Below are 20,868 nucleotides of genomic sequence, written 5' to 3'. Positions count from 1 at the left end.
GGACAGAAGGATGATTAGGCCGAGCACTAAGGAATTTCAGGGCAGTAAGACTACTGGCTCTGATGCCATAATGGTAGATACATGTCCAAACCCATAGAATGTATAATAACAAGAGTGAAGCTTAATGTGAACTAGGGACTTTGGGTTATAACAATGTGTCAAAGTAGGTTGATCAATTGTGAAAAATGGGTAATCCTGATGGAGGATATTGAAAAGGGGGAGGCTTTGTACATGTTGAGGCAGGGAGTAATTAGGAAATCTCTGTACCTTCCACTCAATTTTGTTGTGATCTTAAATTAACTCTTAAAAAGACAGTCTATGGTGTTCTTGGTGGGTTTATTTTTTTTGAGTAAATGAAGACCTAGGACAATCTTAAAAAATGACTCCGAACTAATGGGAGTTTGGTAGGATGGGATGGAAAAGGAGGCAACTGATCAGGAGAGGTAGGACATTCAAATGTTCTGGAGTCCTTCCAGAAACCACACTGAAGTCTTACCAGGTCTTCCTGCTTCACTGCTGCCCTCTCTAATCCATCTTCTCGTGGGCAGTCACATCACATTCAAAACATAGATCAGACCATGTCACCTCAATGAGTTCCCACTTGGGGAAAAAATCCAAACTAGGTAGCATGGCACATGGGGTCCCGAGCAAAAGGCTGCCAACTGATGACTCCCAGGCAATGAGTTCATAGATGCTTGCCCAGTTTTTAAAAATCCTTTTAAAATTAGTGGCCAAATTTTGAAAACTGGTAAATTTTATTTTTTAAAAATCTGAGTTTATGTCTTTTCTTGAAACTCTGTTACATAGGTATTATTTTTAATCCCCATCTTATAGATAAGGAAACTGAGGCATAGAGCTTGCATGAGGTCACAGCATAGTAAGAGGCAGAATTGGTCCTGGAATCAGGCAGTCTGGTAGCCTCGTCTGTACTCTGGCTACATCAAAGTGTTCCCTGTAGATGGGATTTGTGCTCTCTAGCTCCCCTCCCTACCTGTGCCCCCCGGCCCACGATCCTCACGCCCTGCTCTGTCTCCTCTGAAACACTCTTCCCTCTACTCTAAGGGTGCCCGGCTCCTTCTCAGCTTTCTGTCAACTTAAATGTCATCGCCTTGGAAAGCACTTCTCTCAACAAGTTCAGAGGACCCTTTTTCATGTTTCTTTATGGCCAGCATGTGCATTTTCTTCATAGAACGTATCACAGGGTCTAAGGTTAAACACCATTTGTGTGATTTACCCTGAGCCTCTCACATAAAGCCTCCACAAGTGATTATTGAATGAAGGAAGGAATGGAGGAATTAATGAAGAAATGAATGGCCTCACATTTAATTGAACCTACAGGTGAGGAACACCAGCAGACACAGCATTAATGAGCTGGGATGGCATCCCAGTAGTGGTAGATTTTCCCACAGAGGTGGGGAAAGGTTTTTCCTTCTGTGACCCATGAAACCAATTATATTGAGCAGGCCTTTGGGAATGGGCCTCCTGAGAAGAGAAGAGAAATGAAGATAGCTCTTTATCAGTGTCCCACCCCCATTAAAATGACATCATCTCAGATTTTTACCATGCCTTCTTTTGCAAACTGAGTGCCACCTGAGTGCCATCACCTGTGTTTTCCAAACAACCCCTCCCCCATCAATCATCCAAGTTTCTGGAATGTAACCCATGTACCCTGACACTTCCCTGCCCCCTGGAGCACCGGAGCACTGGGAGAGGCAATTACACGTATCCATCACCAAGTGGAATTATAAGTGAGGATCGTCATTCCAGTTTCTTTGACCCAGACTATTTTTCTTATCGAACTCAACACCCAAAAAACAAATAATACAATCAAGAAATGGGCAGAAGACATGAACAGACATTTCTCCAAAGAAGATATACAAATGGTCAACAGACACATGAAAAAGTGCTCCACATCACTTGGCATCAGGGAAATCAAATCAAAACCGCAATGAGATACCACCTCACACCAGTCAGAATGGCTAAAATTAACAAGTCAGGAAATGACAGATGTTGGCGAGGATGCAGAGAAAGGGTACCCCTCCTACTCTGTGGGTGGGAATGCAAGCTGGTGCAGCCAGTCTGGAAAATGGTATGGAATTTCCTCAAGAAGTTAGAAATAGAGCTACCCTACGACCCAGCAATTGCATCACTAGGTATTACCCCAAAGATACAAATGCAGTAATTCAAAGGGGCACCTGCACCCCAATGTTTATAGCATCAATGTCCACAATAGCCAAACTCTGGAAAGAGCCCACGCATCCACTGACAGATGAATGGATAAAGAAGATGAGATATCTATCTATCTATCTATCTATCTATCTATCTATCTATCTATATCTAAACACACACACACACACACACACACACAATGGAATATTACTCAGCCATCGGAAGGGATGAATACTTACCATTTATATCGATGTGGATGGAACTGGAGGGTATTATGCTGAGCGAAATAAGTCAATCAGAGAAAGACAATTATTATATGGTTTCACTTACACGTGGAATATAAGAAATAGGGCAAAGGCCTTTGGGGAAGGGAGGGAAAACTGAATGGGAAGTCATCAGAGAGGGAGACAAACCATGACAGACTCTTAACTATAGGAAACAAACTGAGGGTTGCTGGAGGAAAGGTGGGTGGGGGGATGGGGTAACTGGGTGATGGGCATTAAGGAGGGCACATGATGTGTTGAGCACTGGGTGTTATACACAACTGATAAATTATTGAACACTACATCTGAAACTAATGATGTACTGTAAGTTGGCTCATTGAATTTACATTAAATAGACAAAAAAATATATACATGGATACTGCCAGCAAATGTATGGAAAGGCTAAAGGCTTCTCTAGGCAGAGAGAAAAATCAATTGTGAAAATCATGATATCACCCACAAGGAACTTCTGTAATTTTCAGTGGGTCATGTGTCAATGCAGAATGTCAGGAAGCATACGACCTCTTCAGTTCCCCTTGGTAAAGTTAGCCTTGCCCATGGTTTTCCTAAAGACATTTTCATGTGACTTATAATGATTTGCTTTTGTGCTATATCTCCATTAAAAAGTGAGCATCTTAAAAGCAGGGAGCATAGCACAAGCTAGTTTGTGACCCTAGAACGGGGCCAAAAATGTAGAGACTCAGCCACTGTAGAATGGCTAAGTAAATGGTGCAGTCCTTGCTCTCCAACAGGCACAACCGTGTTGGGGAACTACAGCATAGGAAAGTGGACAAAAAAATTCCAAGACGTTTATTTGCTCTGAAAAGGGAGACGTACAATAATTGCCGAAGAGATCCAAGAAGGGTAGCTGGAGTGCACAGGAAGGTGTCAAGAAGATGGCAAGGTGCAGACGAAAGAAGGGCTCTCCTGGTTTAGAGAGTGGCATAGTTACAAGGTTGGTGTAGGGAAACAGCACGCCTAATGGAGTCAGTTAATTAATTAATTAAGGAAACTAAGAGGTAGAAATATTAAGGGTCTAAGTTCAGGCAGTGACAGTAAAAATGGATGAAAGTAAAGATACCTTGTCTTTCCAAAGCCTGCATTGCAGGGGGGAATGGGGGTTTCGTTCAGAAGGAGGGGTCAGCCACAGCTCCGCTGAGGGAAAGCGTCCAGCAACAGCTGGAGATGCGGTGCTCCGGACAGAGGGGGCTAGAAGAGGTATTAGAAGAAATATTTGTACACCCGTGTTCATAGCATGATTCACAACAGCCAAAAGGTGGGAACAAACCAATGTCTGTCAGCAGATGAACAGATAAACGAAAGACTGTGTCCACATGCAATGACTACTATTCAGCACTAAAAAAGAGTGAAGTTCAGACCCATTCTTCAACACAGGTGAAGCTTGAAGGTGTGATACTAAGTGAAATAAGCTAGTCACAAAAGGACAAATACTGTATGAGTCCACTTATATGAGGTGCCTGCACCGGTCAAACTGGCAGAGACAGAGTAGAATGGTGGCTTCCAGGGGCCATGTGAGGGGAGGAAGGGAGAATTATTGTTTAATGGATAAAAAGTTGCAGTTTGGAGAGATGAAAAGTTCTGGAGATGGATGGTGGTGATGGGTCCACGCCAATGCGAATGCATTAGTGCCACTGAACTACACGCTTACAAAGGGTTACAGGGCAAATTTTGTGTTGTGTGTATTTTGTCGTACACAAAGAGAGTGATGTTAGATCTGCAAATCTTCTAATAGGAGATCACTGATCCCATATAAGATCACTAATCATTGATATATATATATATATTTTTAAGCATATGGGTTTCCTTTTTTTCCTTTTTTTTAAAAGATTTTATTTATTTATTTGAGAGAGAGAGAGAGCATGAGCGAGGGGAAGGGGTAGAGGGAGAGGGAAAAGCAGACTCGCCACTGAACAGGGAGCCTGATATGGGACTCGATCCCAGGACCCCGGGATCATGACCTGAGCCGAAGGCAGACGCTTAACCTACTGAGCCGCCCAGGCGCCCCAATCATTGATCTTATAAAAGAAATCATTGACACCATGGGAGATGCAAGAGCTTTGAGGAAAAGAGTGAGGAACAAGAAAAAGACAGAATCTTAGGGAAGGCCTATATTGGGGGGCAAAAGAGGGAAGAGGAGTTCAGCCAAATCTTCCAAGACTTGACAGCTCTATCATTCAAACTTCTAGCCTTCGAGCTGAAAGAGAAAAATCTGAGTCCTGTTGATTATTCCTGAAATGTTCAGGGAGGCATTGAAATGCAAAGTTACTGGGGGGTGGAAAAGGATGGTGTGATTTTAATCTACTTTCCAAGTTGTTACAGTGGCAACTCTATGAATATGTTTTGAACAAATAATAGTAGCTGCTTGCCAAGAAATGAGTTCTTAATGCTCATTGGCTTCTAGCCAGTTTTTCTTTCAGAGCTTGGAGAGAGAAATAAATACATCATAAAATACATTCATCTCAGTTAGTTGCAGAATTGTGGTTCTGGGCTTGCAGGAGGTAGGAAGGGACGAGTGTATGTATGTATGGGAAGAGGAATATAAGACAAGGAGGGATTTTTAGGTTTTTTAATTATAAAATATAGCACCCCAGCACCCATAATTATGATTATTTAAGGGTCACTTTGTCTGGAGAAACAGGAATATTAAAATGGTTTGCAGGAAGCTACTGTCCTTTCTTTGTCATTACAAACAGGTAAACAGCTGAAACAAATAGGTCTCTATAAATAGCAAATAAGAGTTTGGCATGAAAAGATTAAAAAGAATCAATTTGAAATGCAACAAATTTTTCCAGGAATATATACTCATAGTCTTATTCTCTGGCAGAGCTCATGCCCACAGAAGTCAGTTGTCGGAAGAAATAGTTATGTTTCTCAGGAAATACAGAACAAAATTGGTATATGTCTGTAAGTTAAAAAACTGGTATGTTTGAGGTGTTTTTAATTTGCCTATTTCCTTACCTACCTGGAATTACCACTGATGTACCTGTCTACGTAGTGGGAAAATCAACATTTAAACATAACTGCCCACCCCCAAGCGAATCCTCTTTGCCACATACAACTGGATGGATAGTTTCTGTATTTCCTAACTTTGCAAAATCCTTGACAAAAAGGCCTTATAATAAACGAGCAACCAAATTTAAACATTTTTAAACTTCTAAGAATTAAAACATTTTCTTTTAACTTCAGAAAGCCCTCTTTGCTGAAGTAAGGTTAAGCACTTTGGGGTCTTCTCTTTCTTGTCTACAATGAAGTTCCACTACCCTGCAGACTGAGAAGTGGTGGTCCACGGACTGAATCAAGCTAACATATATTTTGTTAGGGCTGAACTATGTTTTAAAAGAATTTTGAATTATTTGCCAACACGAAATATTGGGAAATTTTACAGCAAGTTCTCAATTGCAGGATTCTTTTAGAAAAAAGAAAAAGAAAAGGGTCTGATGTGCTGGACTCAAATCGTTGCATGGTAACAATAGGATAGAGCTGACCTGTGGCTCCCCCTACCCTCCAGATTGCAATGACTGGATGACTTCATGTGTTTAAATTACCTGCTTGACTCCTGCGGCACAAGAAGCTGATGACTCTACTGGAAAGCTCAGAGATCTCATGTTTAATGGTGCTTAGATTTCAAAGCTCTGCTGGAGGGAAGAAACTGATCATGCTCCAGACATCGGATAGGAGAGGTGAACTGAACTGAAACTAACCAACGTGCCAGCCCCAAGCTCTAAGTAGACTGAAGAGATCAGCCCCTCAACCTGGTTTGCTGCTAGAGGAAAAGGCATTGCCTTTTCTGGGGGTGAATACTACTTACAAACAAACACACACAAAATGTCTAAAACAAAAATGACAAGACATATGAAAAAGTGAGAAGATGACTTATCATCAAGAGGAAAAAAATAAGGAAAGCAGACTCACAGATAAGCCAAACATTGGAATTAGCGGACAAGAAATTTTAAATAACTATTAAAAATACACTAAAGAATTTGGATAAAAGATGAACAAAATGAGCAAAGAGATGGAGAATCTCAGCAGAAAACTGGAAACTCTAAAAAGAAGACTCTAAAAAATTATAGTGTCTAAAATGAACTATGCATTGGATGAGCTCAGAGCAGACATATATCACAGGGAAAAGAACTAGTGAACCTCAAGATAGGTCAATAGAAATTATCCAAACTGAAGAATAAATAAAATTGTGAGAGAGAAAAATGGAACAAAGGAGACCAGAGACCTGTAGGACAATATCAAGTAATCTAGGATATAGATAGCTGGAATCTAGGAATTGAGGAGAGGCTGGGGCAAAAAGAAATATTTGAAGAGGTAATGGCAAAGAATTTCCAAAGTTCATGAAAGAAACAAACCCATATATCCAAGAATCTAAGTAAACACTGAGCCAGATAAATAAAAAGAGAATTGTACTTAGAGACATCCTAAAAGCAGCCAGACTGGGGGGAAAGGGACAATGATATAGGAGAACAAAAGTAAAAATGTTGGTTGACTTCCCATCAGAGCAAAAATAGAAGCCAGAAAAACAATATACTGTCATCTGAAAAAAGAGCCGTCAAGCTTGAATTCTACACCCTGTGAAAACATCCTTTAACAAATGAACACAAAATCAAAACAAAACAGAAAGAAGTTGTCCCTTAAACACCTACACTATGAAGACATACTAGAAGAAATTTTTCGAGCGGAAGGGAGATGATTCCAGAAGGAATCCATTAAAGGTCATTGGAAAGAGAACAAATGTGAACAAATATAAAATACTCTTAAAAAATTTTTCTTTGGAAGACTGTTGACTGTTGAAAGTAAATATAACGGGTGCCTGGGTGACTCAGGTGGCTTGGTATCTGCTTCAGCTCAGGTCACGGTCCCAGTGTCCTAGGATAGAGCCCCACATAAGGCTTCGTACTCAGCGGGATCCTGTTTCTCCCTCTCCCTCTGCTGCTCCCCCTGCTCATGCTCTCTCTCTCTGTCACATAAATAAATAAAATCTTCAAAAAAAAAAAAAAAAAGAAAGTAAATATAATGGCAATGTATTATAGTAGATGAGAAAAAATATGTGACAACAATAGCACAAGGTCAGAAGGGTAATAAATGGAACTAACTACACGGGAGTAAGTTCTTAGATGCTTACGAAATGGTACAATAAGGATTAGTTAAGAATGCATATTGCAAACTTTAGACTAGTAACCACTAAAAATAATGCCAAGAGGTATTACTAGAAAGCCAGTAGTGGAAATAAAATGGAATACTAAGTTATGCTTATATAATCAAACAAACAAACAAAAAAGACAGGAAAGGAAGAACAAAGAAACAAAGAACAGATGAAAAATTTTTAAACATTTTATTCATTTATTTGACAGAGAGAGAGACAGCAAGAGAGGGAACACAAGCAGGGGGAGCAGAAGAGGGAGAAGCAGGCTCCCCATTGAGCAGGGAGCCTGACGCGGGGCTCGATCCCAGCACCCTGGGATCATGACCTGAGCTGAAGTCAGATGCTCAACCGACTCACCCACTCAGGTGCCCCAGAACAGATGAAATTTTTAAAATATTAACAACTATTGAATCAACCGTATCAGTTGTTAATGTAATACGAATGCCATAACACTCTAATAGAAATTGGCAGACTAGATTTTAACAAAAACAAGACTCAACTATATGCTGTATGTAAGAAACACACTTTAAATATAAGGACACAGACTGAAAGAAAAAGAGAATGAAAAAATATACTATGAAAGCACTAATAATAAGTTATAATTAAGTGCAAAAATTATAGCACATACCAGGTAAAGTGGAAATGTTAGTAGACAAGTATAAAGATGCAGAGGGTCAATGATAGAAACCTTCCTAGAGGTGAGGAAATGAGTCTAGTTTTAGAAAAGACGAGATATACGTGTATTGATTAGGATAATTTTGGTTGGAGTAACAGAAAGTCTAATTTAAACTGGCTTAAATGATAAAAAAAAAAAATTTCTTGGCTTATTTAACTGAAAAAGCTCTCGGAACATTTCAGGCTAATTTTGATCAGGGCTCCAATCCTCTATTTCCTGATTTTCACAACCCTGGTCTCTTCCACATTAGCTTCATTCTCCAGCTGACTTTCCTCATGGAAGCAAAGTGATTGCAACAAGAGGTCTTCTCTTCCAAGGCCCGTTCCAAGTACCAAACCCTCACACTTCACTCAGACTGTTGTAATTCTCACCAATCTATTTATTTTATTTATTTATTTATTAAGATTTTATTTATTTATTTATTTGAGAGCAAGGGAGGGAGAGTGAGCAGGGGAGGGGGCAGAGAGAGAGGGAGAGAATCTCAGGCAGACTCCCCACTGAACATGGAGCCCAATGCAGGGCTTGATCTTCCGACCCTGAGAACATGACCTGAGCCAAAATCAAGAGTCAGACGCTTAACCAAAGCGCCTAGCCACCCAGGCACCCTTAATCCATTTTGAGTTGATGGTATAAGATAGTGGTCCAGTTTCATTCTTTTGCATGTGGCTCTCCAATTTTCCCAACACCATTTAATTGAAGACTGTCCTTTCCCCAGTGTATATTCTTGGCTCCCTTGTCATAAATTAATTGACCATATATGCATGGGTTTATTTCTGGGCTCTCTATTCTGTTCCATTGATTTATGTGTCTGTTTTTCTGCCACTACTATGCTATAAATAAATAAGTAAGTAAGTAAATAAATAAATAAATGAATGAATAAAGTGTGTGTATATGTAACTAAAGCTATATTGGTTACTGTAGCTTTGTAATATACTTTAAAATCAAGGAGTGTGGTGCCTCCAGCTTTGTTCTTCTTTCTCAGTGTTGCTTTGGCTATTCAGTCTTTCATGGTTCCATACAAATTTTAGGACTGTTTATCCTATACTAAGAATGCCATTTGAAGGTAGGAAATTTCAACAGGTTGATTGGCTTAGGCTTGGGTTGTTACCCATCCTGAGCCAATCACTGTGGCAAGAGGAATAAATGGCATTTGTCATGGAGAATGCTTTTCCCCACTCCTGATGTTGCTTTGATTAATTCCAGCTTCTCCAGCCTCTCTCTTCTCCGGGGAAGATGGGACCAACTCATCTGATTGGAATTTTGTAAAGCCTGGATAAGAATGTTCTATGCAGCTCTGCCCTTCCTTTTGGGAGTAGACTTCCTCTCAGAGAACAGGAGTTCCCCTCTGTTACTCTACGCAGCAGGACCTGCCAAAGTCCATAGCGACCTGTGACCAAGTGCCCAAGTCTGTATATTTTGGGTTTGAGTATAGGTAAGGCAACTTGGTTAACAGACCTGAGTTTGCATGCCCTATCCTGGCCTCCAGGACAATAAAACTGCTGTTTGGGAATCTTCATATTTACTCTGTTTTATTTTTCAGTTGTTCAGACCTAGGCAGGGAAAAGAGGACAGTTACTAGGAATCTCCTTGAAGTCTCCAAAGAAACATTGATTGACTGATGGTAAGTGAAGCCTTCTTTTAGAGCAAGAGGTGGGGTCCACACTAACCAAAGCACCTGACTACTCCAAGGAGGAAGAGTGGATTCCGTGAAGAAAAACCTAGGTGCTGTCTGGATGAGAGAAGAACCCAAAAGACGCTGAAAAGGCATTCACGAGATGCTTCTTAATATGGCCTGATTTATAATCGCTCTGTTTGCCTATATCAGTTGCTCAGGAAACATGCTTACAGATTTAATGTCTCCTAGGGTCTCCATGTTTATGTTCCCCATCCCCTTAAATTCATATGTTGAAATCTTAACTTCCAAGGTGATGGTGTTAGGAGGTGGGGCCTTTGGGAGATGATTAAGTCATGAGAGCAGAGCCCTAAAAGAGGCCTCAGAGAGTTCCTTGGCCCTTCTGCTACCTGAGGATATAACAAAAAGTCTACAACCCAGAAGGGCCCTTGCCTGAGTATGCCAGCACCCTAATCTCAGATATCCAGCCTCCAGAGCTGTGAGAAATACATTCTATTGTCCATGGCTATTCTCCACACAGCCAGACTGATTCTCCAAACACTTCAGTATTTGCCCCATTTTATGCAAACAGGGGCCTCCAAAACCCTACACCGCTATGAGCTTGCCTTTACTAGCCTCCCCAGCACTTACTCTCCTGTGGCTGACCTGGCCTCTTTGCTGCTCCTCAAACATTCCAGGTAAGCTCCTGCCTCAGGGCCTTTGTACAGACTCTACCTTCTGCCTGGAATGCTATTCTCTCTGATACCCATCTGATGACTCTTCAGTTCCTTCCCTCTAACTCAAATGACAACATCCCAGTGAGGTGTTGCCTGACTACATCAGCCGTGGGAACATCAGGGAGGGTCACTATAGCTGAGTTACTGGTCAGTGGAGAGGTCTACATTTGGTGTCTTTGAGCCTGCCCAAAGCATCAGAGTCTGAAAGATGGGGAGAACTGTTCTGGACAACAGAGTCATGTAGCAAAAAAAGAGCTATATCAGTAAAGCTCAATGCTTCCAACTAAAGCCTGGGCCTCACCTCATTTGCTAGACAGGGCAAAAAACCCCATCCAAGCTGGATTTTTAGAAGACCATAACAAGAGGTTGAAATTCTCCAAAATATAACTAATATTTGATTTAGATACATAGATACAGTAACAATTCATACATCCAGGTGTTACAAAGCAATTCACATCTACCCCACTATATTTGAAGGAAAGCTTTTCCCCAGTACTCATGCGAGTATAAATAGACAAAAGGAGCAAATTATTACGTTGTACACTTCAAATATACACAATTTTATTTGCCAATTATACCTCAACAAAGCTGGAAAAAATAAAATAAAAAATTTAAAGGAGCGTGCAGAACAGCACACTTATAATTATGTAAAGTAAATGTAACATTTTCAATTTACTGAAGCCACATCCATGGAGACAGTGATGTTACAATAATCATACATATATCTATAGATTAACACAATGAAATAGCTCAGCTCTCTCAAAAACTTTGCTTCACTCTTTATTATGACAAAAATCATAACTCTCATTAAATCTTCATGTCTCTGACAAAAACCTCAACGATTTTGGAAGTTGTTTTTTTGGGGGTGTTTTTTTTTTTTGGACGCCCTTTTAGCCAAGAAAATGTGCAAAAATCCTGTATTCACAAATAGTTTGATATTAACAACCATTTGTTTACATTGTAAATAGGTAGCAAGCTGAACATTTTTGACAACTTAATTGCAGCTTGACAGCTAGGGAGGCAAAGGCAACAGGCTACGGGGTTGGATCAGTAAAACTGACTCACTTACATTGTATGAGCTGTTTGATCTCGGAGTGATCACAAAAGACAAATCCGTGAAGAGACGAATTCATAAAAGAGAATAAAGCTTTGCAAAAAGAAACTGTCTTTGGATCTTCAGAAGTGACTAAAATATTTTAATAGGGTTCTTTTAGTGCCTCTTTCTGCTTGCCTATGAAATATTGACAGGTCTTCCTGACTGGGAAAAATCAAAACTCATTAAACTCACTGTGTCTTACTTGATTGAATAAAGAGAGGTAGAAAGACAGACTCATTATTACGAAAAAGAAACAATAGAAAGTATGGAAATTGGAGTTCCAAACATCAATCTTAATTTGTGCATTCCTGAGCAGTTTCCTAACTTAGGCATCAGCTCCCCACTTCTCTTGTCATGTGCATCCTTTTCTGAGAATTCCCACAGGCATCCAGACTTGCCACCCAATACCTTGAGTGTGTATGTGCCTCAAAGGTTGAACAATCGTCTGCTGTCCTCCTGTTCCATTTCCATATGCTTCGGATTCCTCCCTGTCCCCCTCCCTACCCCCCCATACATGTGCTGACTTTTCTTCTGAGATCACATCCAAATGCCACCTAACCCTCTTTGGAAAGATTCTACAAGTAGAGAAGCTAGCCAAGGGCCCATCAGAAGACAGCCTGCCCCCTTTCTAGTTTTTAGGTTAAGGGCATGTTATGATGAGAGAAAAATGGGTGAGGGAAGATTGACAACTTGTGTGTGAATAAAACAGATATATTTTTAAAAATCTGACACCATTGAGGGGCACCTGGGTAGCTTAGCTGGTTAAGCGTCTGACTTCCGCTTGGGTAGTGATCTCTGGGTCCTGGGATCCAGCCCCGAGTGGAGCCTACGTTGGTCTCCGTGCTCAGTGGGGTGTCTGTTTGTCCCTCTGTCCCTCCCTCCATTTGTGTGCTCTCTCTCTCTCTCTAACAAATAAATAAATAAAATATTTTTAAAAATCTGACACTACTGAAAGCCAGATAACACAGTAGGACTCCCACAGGGCAGGAGGTAAATCCTGATGCCTCAGCTCCATACCCTGAGCTTGTGGCTCTTCAGTTCAGCAGCCCTCACTCCTTCGGCCACACATCTGATGACAAAGTCACAACATCTGTTACCATTCTGGCCATCTTCTTGTTTATTGCATAAAGCAGATAATATAAAAATGTTATCTTTTATTTTCAATCCTCCGCAGCTGCTGGAATTTGGTTAAACCTGCCTCAAAGTGGAATATTTGCACAGCATTTTATAGCTTGCAAAGCACTGTGTGTAAGTTATCTATTTAATCTTTACAACCCTCAACTTTACAGCTAAAAGAAACTACAGATCAGAGAAGTTAAACATTGCCCAAGGACACACAGCTCATAGGAAAAGGAGCGAAAGCTAAATCCCAAGTGAGGCTTTATCTTCTAGTTCAGTACTCTTTTCATGCCACGAATTCCACTTCAAAAAGGTGGAAAAGTTTTGAAGTTCTTTTTTTTTTTTTAAGGTTTTATTTATTTATTTGACAGAGGGAGAGAGAGCACAAGCAGGAGAAGCATCAGGCAGAAGGAGAAGCAGGGCTCCTAGGCCGAAGGCAGACACTTAACCGACTGACCCACTCAGGCACCTCGGTTTTGAAGCAGGGCTCCTAGGCCGAAGGCAGACACTTAACCGACTGACCCACTCAGGCACCTCGGTTTTGAGGTTCTTGATAAGATTGCAAGTAAGGCTTATTTTTAAATATAACCTATGAAATTGTGCAGCTTTATGAGAGGTCTGAGAAGTATATGATTTTATGTGTATTGCTTAAAAGGAATACAAAGAAAAAAGGTATCATCATATTTCTTCATTTTAAGTTCAAGGTCTATTAGAGAACAAGGTAGTCTGTAAATTCAGAATCTACTTAATTTTACATAGATCACTTTTATTTTTAAAAGAATACTGTATTCTAATTTCAGAACAATTTATGTGTTGTTTACATAATTTCTTACAGGTTTCTCAATTTCTCAGTAGACTGAAAGAAAAGTACATGCTCTCTGCCCATCAAATATGTTGTTTGAGAAACGTTATTGAGCTGCGGGACTTCATGAGTTCAAAAGCTTGGAAACATTTTGGAAACTTTTCCTATATGTCTGAGTAACAATTTAGGTTTTCATATATATATACATATATATATATATGTATATATATACACACACACACACATATATATACACATATATTTACAATTATATAATTAAATCTCTTCCTTTTTAATATTGGTACCTCTTTTTTAAAAAAGATTTTATTTATTTGTCAGAAAGACAGAGAGGGAGAGAGAGCGCACAAACAGGGGGAGCAGTAGGCAGAGGGAGAAGCAGGCTCCCCACTGAGCAAGGAGCCTGATGCAGGACTCAATCCCAGGACCCTGAGATCATGACCCAAGCTGAAGGCCGAGGCTCAACCAACTGAGCCACTCAGGTGTCTCAATATTGGTACCTCTTGATTCGCTTTCCTTTCTTATGGCTTGCTAGACTCTACAGAAAAGCATTAAGTAAAATGATTACAGGGGGCAGCATTTCTCGTTCCCAGCCTTAATGGGGATATTGTGAATGTTTCCCAACTCAGGAAGATATTTACCATTAGCGTCTGACAAATATTCTTTATCAAGTTTAAAATAATTTCTTTCTGGGGGTGCGCAGGCGGTTCAGTTCTTTAAGTGTCCAACTCTTGATCTCAGCTTGGGTCTTGATCTCAGGGTCAGGAGTTCAAGACCCATGTTGAGCTCCATGCTGGGCATGGAGCCTGCTTAAAATAATAATAATTTCTATCAGAAATGGAAGTTTGGAATGGAATTTCTGCTAAGGCATGGCCACCTCTAAGACCATACCTGATTCTGCATGCTTCGGGCTATTGAGGAAGAGATTTACCAACTTCAACTTCATAAGGAAAGTTCAGGAAATAAAAGCAATTGAAAAGAAATTGTTTGGTGCTATAAAGCTTTCAAAATGGAGGAAAGTGTTTCTAAAAAACACTAACATTTTGTATATATCTGTGTCTTAGATGTCTCTATGTATCACACTATAGGGGAAATAATAAATTCAAAAATAAAATAAAAATAATTCAGACACTGACCAAGAACTCATTCTTCATGTGTAGTAGTTCTTATGCTACTCAAGAACTAATGCAAGAACAACTTTTCTTTTGGTGTCTTCCAGAACAATCATCCCAAACAGATAACAAGAATTAACATTTTTGTGATTATTTTTATTCTTTGTGATTTTTTTCTTAGTTCTTTACAGTTTGGGGAAGAAATTATACATTTATGAATTAGCATTTCTAAAACTCCATCTCAGTAAACTTTATCTCAATATTTGGGTGACTATATTCTCTGGCATTTTTAAAAATATGTTTTCTTCAAAGATATGTTTTTAGACTTTCCACTTCTTACGTTTACTAATATATTTCTCATCTCTTCAGAAAGGCTGTCCACATTGGCTCTATGCATAAATCCATGAGTAGTTTTTTGAGGTTTTCTCTTAGTTAATTCCATGGAAATAGGTTGGCATTACTTAGGAAGTAGCCTTGTGTAAGTTGATTTCAAACACAACACAAACCATTCCAGCATGGTGACAGCAGCTCATCATCACAAGCTAATCACATGGGGAAAAATGCTTCCTAGCCTAAAAACTGCCTTATGCCAGAGCAGTTATTCCTCAACAATATAAGCTCTTGGTGATTAGGGTTATGTAAGGAGAGGATAGATCCATCACTGTTCTTAGAAGAAGGGGAAACAAACACCAACACTGCATGCCCTGGCTGTCCTCTCCAGAAGAAATTCCAGTTTGTCCTTCTTATAATATGCTCTGAACAGGGGTGCCTGGTGGCTCTGGTGGTTAAATGTCTGCCTTTGGCTCGGGTTGTGATCTTCAGGTCCTAGGATGGAGCCCCATATCGGGCTTCCAGCTCAGCAGGGAGTCTGCTTCTCTCTCTCTCTCTCTGCCTCTCTCCCTGTTTGTGCTCTGTCTCTCTCTCTCAAATGAATAAATAAAATATAATAATAATAATATGCTCAGAATACAAAACAATACTTCAAATTCAGTCTATTTCTTTCTTCCATCATTATGTTTTCATTAATGAACTGTTTAGTTCCCATAGTCCTTAATATCTTACTAGCATTACTTTTTATTATTCCATTTTATATAGTCTTTATTAGCTTATTAGTTGCATCTCATTTTGTTTCTTCTGTTTTGTTTTGGCTTGGTTTGGTTACTGCATTTGGGTTTAGAGATTGCATCCTTATTACCATAGTCACCCTTCAAAAAATATTATACCAACTGTAGTATAAATACAGTATTATACCACTTATAGTGTAAGGACTTTACCTATTGTATAAGAACCTCACAACAGTATTCTTCAGTGGAAGCTTCCCTTCCAGCTTCTGTGGAAATGTACTTGTAACCCACAAAATCTAATACTTATGGCCCTTTTTAGCTCATTTGTGGACGTACATAGAGGAGGGACAATTAGAGTCATCCAAGGTGCCATTCAAGGCAGAATAAGGCAATGTTCAGGCTTATTTGTCTCATCTCTTATATTGTAAACAAGTGTCCAATTTGTGACCTATTAGTGCCACTTTTTCACATTTTGTACTTGTTGGTGATTTTGCTGTTTAACATGGCCCCCCAAAAGACCTGTATACTGAAAACTATAAAACTGCTGACAGAAATTAAAGACACAAATCAATGGAGAAACATACCATATTAATGGAGTGGAAGACGTAAGATGTCAGTACTGCCCAAAACAATCTACATGTGCAATGTAATCCCTATCAAAATCCTAATGGCATTTTTTGCAGAAATAGAAAATCCATCCTAAAATTCATATAAAATCTCAAGGGACTCCAAATAGCCAAAGAAATATTGAAAAAGAAGAAAATTGGAAGTCTCATACTTCCTGATTTCAAAAATTAACTACAAAGCTATGGTAATCAAAACAGTGCTACTGGCAGAAAGACAGACGTACAGAACAATAGAATAGAACAGATGACCCACAAATAAATGTCAAATGATTTTTCTTTTTTCTTTCTTTTTTTAAAGTTTTTAAAAAAATTTTTAAGTACCCGCTACACCCAACTTGGGGCTCGAACCCCTAACCTGGAGATCAAGAGTCACGTGCTCTACTGACTGAGCCAGCCAGGGGCCGCTCAAATGATTTTCAACAAGCGTGCCAAGAGCATTCAATGGAGAAAGGACAGTATCTTCAACTGAATATCCAGTTTGGAAAAATGGATATCCACATACAAAAGAATAGAGTTGGACACTTACCTTACACCATAAACAAACATTAACCCTAAATGGATTAAAGACCTAAATATAAGACTTAAAAATATATAACTCTTAGAAGAAATCATAGGAAAAATCTTTATGACATTGGATTCAGTAATGATTTCTTGGATATGACACCAAAAGCATAAGCAATGAAAGAAAAAAATAGGCAAACAGGAACACAAAAAAAATTTAAAAACTTTAGTCCATCAAAGAACAGAATCAACAAAGTGAAAGGCAGCCCACAGAATGGGAGAAAACCTATGAAAATCGTATATCTCGTAAGGGACACAATTCAGAATATATTCAGAATTCCTACAAGTAAACAATATTCAGAATATATTTAGAATTCCTACAACTGAACAACAAAAAAATCAAATAACCCAATTTAAAAATGAGCAAAGGACTTGAATAGAAATTTCTCCCAAAAAGATGTACAAATAGCCAACATGTATACAGAAAGATGTTCAATATCCCTAATCATTAGACAAATGCAAATCAAAATCACAATGAAACATTACACCATTAAGATAGCTACTACAAAAAAACAAATTGCAGAAAATAACAAGTATTTGCAGGAATATGGAAAGTTGGAATCCTTCCACGCTGTTGGTGGGATGGTAAAAAAAAAAAAATGGTACAACCACTATGGAAAACAGTATGGCGGTTCCTCAGAAATTAAAAATAGAACTACCCTATGACCCAGCAATCCTTACTTCTAGATATATATCCACAAGAAATTAAAGCAGGATCTCAAAGAGACATTTGCACACCCATATGCCCAGCAGCACTATTCACAACAGCCAAGAGGTGGAAGCAACCCAAATGCCCATCAGGGGATGAGTTGATGAATAAAATGTGGTTTATACACACGGTGGGATACCACGCAAACTTTCACATACTACAAAATGGATGAACCTTGAAAACATCATGCTAAGTGAAATAAGGCAGTGTTCTAAACAAAAGATTCACAGCAGCTGCCCTCTCAGTTTTGAAGGGGAAAAACCACTTTATTGATATTATAAAAATCTAATAGACACAGAAAAGAACGAAAGGGAAATCTGCTCATAGATGAGGGCAATAGTAAGCAGTAAAGGAGCATAAGACAAAATGACATCAAATCACGGACTTACAACATCCAATCTCCTTAGCCGGGGAAGCCCTGTGGAGACAGCCAGTCCCAATTGAAAGGCCTCATCAGAGCGTCCTCCCCTCAGGTGAGGCTTCCCACGACCAACCCCATAAGGGCTGTATTTATAGGGCAAATGACCGGGTCTGAAGTTAAACATTTGTTTGCCTACGTGCAGTCTGGAGCAAGCTGCATTCCTGTGTTATCATGTCTTTACGTTTACAGGGAGTCTGGGCTAGGTGTGCTTGCTTCCCCTCCCGGATTCCATTCTGGGGGACGAGCCCAGCGTGGCGCTGGAGGGGATCCGAGGTAAGATGTACAGCTCTTGGGGTCCAGACCAGAAGGGCCAAATCTGTCCTGGAGGCCAGCTCATGTCAACTGATCAGGCTCCAAGTTCACTAAGGCAGCACAAGTCTCACCAACAACATTCTTTAGGCGGCCGGCGCACATGTAGGTCAGGGTAGTTGGTCATGCAGGACGAAGCACAAAGACCCCCATCCACACCATACAGGCAGACACAAAAGAACAAATACTGTATGATTCCACTTCTATGAGGGGTTTAAAGTAGTCAGATTCACTGATATGGAAAGTAGAATGGTGTTTACCAGGGGCTTGGGTGAGAGGGAAAAGGGAGTTGTTGTTCAGTGGGTACAGAGTTTCAGTTCTGCAAGATAAAAAGTTCTGGGGCTCTGTTCCACAATGTGAAATAGTATTTTATGCTATTGAACTGTATACCAAAATATGGTCATCATGGTAAATTCACTGATATGTGTTTTTACCATAATTTTTAAAGAAGATACTTTAAAATTTTTATTTATTCATTTATTTGAGAGAGAGAGAGAGAGGGAGAGAGTAGGTGGAGGGGCAGAGAGAGAGGGACAAGCAGACTCCCTGCTGAACACGGAGTCCAACGCAGGACTCAATCTCATGACCCTGAGATCATGACCTGAACTGAAATCAAGAGTCAGATGCTTATCCAACTGAGCCACCCAGGCGCCTCTAAAGAAGCCATTTCAGAGTATATGTGTGACTAAAATATACAGAAATTCCTAGTTTAGTGACTCTTCATGTTGTTTCTTTGAGGAGAAGCCAAGTAGAGTGATGGGGGTTTCAGGGGTGAGTAGGGGATTAATCACTGCAGTTACACAGATCATAAAATATACCATGAAAGGAAAGAAGCCAGAGTTTGTTTGTTTGTTTGTTTGTTTGGTTGGTTGGTTGGTTTTGGCTCAATTTGTTCAAGAGATTTATGCAGATAAATCAGATAATTAAAGAATATTTGCTTAAAGATCACTTTGGATTGCAAATGTCAATACAGGCTAAGGGTGGAAATCCTCCCATTATGGGTTGAATTGTGTCCCCCTCAATTTCATATGTTGAAGCCATAAACCCCCATACCTTAAGACAGTAAATTTTATGTTATGTAGTTTTTCAATCAAAATTATAAAAATTATTTTAAAAATAAATAAATTCAAAATAGATTAAAGACCCAAACATAAGAGATGAAACTATAAAATTCTTAAAAGAATATATAAGGGAAAAGCTTGATGACATTGAATTTGGCAATAATTTTTTGCATATGACACCAAAAGCATAGAAACAAAGCAAAATTAAGTTTGACTTCATCAAAACTTAAACTTTTGGGGGTGCCTGGGTGGCTCGGTTTGTTAATCATCTGTCTTTGCCTCAGGTCGTGATCCCAGAGTCCTGGGATCCAGCCCCGTATCAGGCTCTCTACTCAGTGGGGAGCCTGCTTCTCCCTCTTGCTCTGCCTGCCTCTCTGTCTACTTGTGCCCTCTCTCTCTCTCTCAAATAAATAAATAAAATGAAAATGTTTTTTAAAAAATTAAAACTTTTGTTCATTGAAGAACAGTATCAACATAGTGAAAAGGCAACTGAAGAAATGGGAGAAAATACATGCAAATCAAATATCTGATAAGATAATGATATCCAGAATATATACAGAACTCTTAAAACCCAACAGTAAAGAGCATCCAACCTGATTAGGAAATAGGCAAAAGATTTGAATAGACATTTCTCCGAAGAAGATATATAAATGCCAATGAGCACATGAAAAGATGCTCAAGGGCGCCTGGATGGCTCAGTCGGCTGGGCATCTGCCTTCAGTTCAAGTCATGATCTCAGGGTCCTGGGATTGAGCACGCGGGGCTCTCTGCTCAGCTGGGAGTCTGCTTCTCACTCTCACTCTCCTTCTCCCTCTCTCTCTCTTTCTCAAATAAATAAATAAAATATTTTTTTAAAAAAAGAAAAGATGCCCCAAATCAGTAATCATTAGGGAAATGTAAATCAAAACCACAGTGAGATACAACTGCATACCCACTAGGATGGCTACTATCAAAAACCAAAACAAATAAGAAACAAGTAAGTGTCGGTAAGGATATGGAGAAATTGGAATCCTTGTGCATTGCAGGTGAGAATATAAAATGGTGTAGCTGGGGCGCCTGGGTGGCACAGCGGTTAAGCGCGTCTGCCTTCGGCTCAGGGCGTGATCCTGGCGTTCTGGGATCGAGCCCCACATCAGGCTCCTCTGCTATGAGCCTGCTTCTTCCTCTCCCACTCCCCCTGCTTGTGTTCCCTCTCTCGCTGGCTGTCTCTATCTCTGTCAAATAAATAAATAAAATCTTTAAAAAAAAAAATAAAATAAAATAAAATGGTGTAGCTGCCGTGGAAGACGGTATGGCAATTCCTTAAAAAAGTTACACATAGAGTTACCACATGATCCAGCCAT

General features: G+C 39.7%; 1 long non-coding RNA gene across 1 annotated transcript in view; it reads right to left on the bottom strand.

Moving 5' to 3' along the window:
• Positions 1-988: 988 nt before the first annotated feature.
• LOC113262501 (uncharacterized) overlaps positions 989-20,868 on the bottom strand; it is a 31,744-nt gene continuing 11,864 nt past the window's right edge. The window contains exon 3 of the long non-coding RNA XR_006410595.3: positions 989-3,641. This is a non-coding gene — a long non-coding RNA (uncharacterized LOC113262501). The remainder of the gene's footprint in view (positions 3,642-20,868) is intronic.

This window comes from Ursus arctos, unplaced genomic scaffold, assembly GCF_023065955.2.
Source record: "Ursus arctos isolate Adak ecotype North America unplaced genomic scaffold, UrsArc2.0 scaffold_9, whole genome shotgun sequence".
NCBI lineage: Eukaryota > Metazoa > Chordata > Mammalia > Carnivora > Ursidae > Ursus > Ursus arctos.
The sequence above is the reverse complement of the archived record's forward strand: the minus strand, read 5'-3'. Positions and strand labels throughout refer to the sequence as shown.